Source organism: Sinocyclocheilus anshuiensis, unplaced genomic scaffold (genome assembly GCF_001515605.1).
Source record: "Sinocyclocheilus anshuiensis isolate Anshui unplaced genomic scaffold, SAMN03320099.WGS_v1.1 scaffold1341, whole genome shotgun sequence".
Lineage (NCBI taxonomy): Eukaryota > Metazoa > Chordata > Actinopteri > Cypriniformes > Cyprinidae > Sinocyclocheilus > Sinocyclocheilus anshuiensis.
The window spans coordinates 1,114,743-1,116,534 of NW_015553274.1; positions in this window are offsets into that span (position 1 = coordinate 1,114,743).

Here is a 1,792-nt window from a genome sequence, read left to right on the forward strand (position 1 = left end):
GCAGCAGCTTTTGCTCCGACTGCTTGTGTGCACCACAGAGGCTCCAGTCTGTCATTAGCTGTGGGCCGAGTGCATTCCTGGAGTGAGTGAGCCAAGACACAGCAGATCCCAAACACAAGAGCACTGTGTCTAGAGCCATCCGCTGATAGCAGACACAGCAGGGGCACCGGGTGCCCCCTCTTGCTCTCGATCTCTTCCTTGTTTCCCTCTTAGTACACAGAAGAGGAGTTTCTTGTGCCTCACAGCTGTCCGAATTGAATCAGAAGTGTGCAAAACACCCATCTGCCACTTTTCACTGTGACAAAGGCGAGAGGAACAATGGAGTCTTCCTCTGTGTCTTCTGTCAGATTGTGTCTCTCGGTTTTCCCTCCCAGTCGATTTGGTTCAGGAGGACGAGCTGCTTAAATTAGTCAGCTGTCGACCTTGGGCTGTAAAAGGGCATAATAAAGAACACGTGGAGCTTCGGTTAATGCTTTTGTTCTGTCTTGCAGAAGACAGGCCTCATTTAAGGCCCCACTGCTGTCCGTGCGTGACTGCTCTCAGGGTATGATGGGTACACATGCTCACGAACAAGACGACACTAAATATATTAGGGATTAATTGATTTAGATGTTATGGCTGATATTGATAACTGCTGTTTTTTTTTTTATTATTCATTATTACAATTATTTATTTAGTTATGGCCAGTGATCAATATTATCTATTATTTTAGCTAGATATATCAGTACTGTATTGGTTATGGGTTGATATTAGACGTTTTAAATTTATTAGTAATTTTTTATTTTGTTTATTACTGGATATTTAATTGTTCATGTTCATTTCCTTTATTTTTACATTTAGATTTATTTTGCTGTTTTTTAATGCTTTTTTGAAGTTAATCTTTAAAAATATCAATTTAATAAAACTGTTCAATGTAATCTTTAGTACACTGTGATGCCTAAATTCACTTTACATTAAAATGATTGATTTTGTTTAATTTATTTAGACAAAACAATACCACATTTTAATATCAGCCATTTATTGCTTAACATGAAAATTATAGGCTTTTTTAAATAATGACTATAATTTACTGGATCTCTAATTATAAATTTTCATTATTATTATTATAAATTTGTATTGATTTGTTGGCTGCTTGTTCTCTCTCTCTTCTCATGATTTCCAGTCTATGCTACTGTGTCTCTGTGAATAAACAAAATGCAAAAAGGAAGTGTTTAACAGTGTTGAAAGGGTGATCCTGAGAAATGTTTACCAATATTTTGGTCGATGTTTGTGTGTTAAATCAGTCATTAATGATTTGGTGGATCCAGTAATGGTTTCGTTTCGGATGGATCAGTCTTTTATCCAGGGAGAGTCTCCTGGATGTCTTGTCAGGGCTCGTTTTGCTCTAGCAGCCAAGTTTGTCTGTTTCTGCTGTGTTTTTTTTTTTCTGTGTTATGAGACATATGCATGTGGAAACTCATTCCTCTCCTCCATCCCTGAAGGAATGACACCCCTTTTGCTGGAACTCACTTTCCTAACACCGCTTCCCGCTCAGCCGTGAGAGGCTGTGGGTGTGCTTTATCTCTAGCAGTCAGCTTTTCCCGTCACAGATATGCGACGCCCCTGCTGTGTTTCCCTTTAACCCATTGAGTCCACTTCAGAGCATATGTGGATACAGTATACTCATACATACTCACACATATCGACTCAACCCTCCCTCCCGCCGGCAGCAGGACTCATGTTGTCCAAACCATGTTATGTACACAGAAACATTAGACTCGGGTATCTCGCGGCCTCCTCTCTCTCGTGTAGG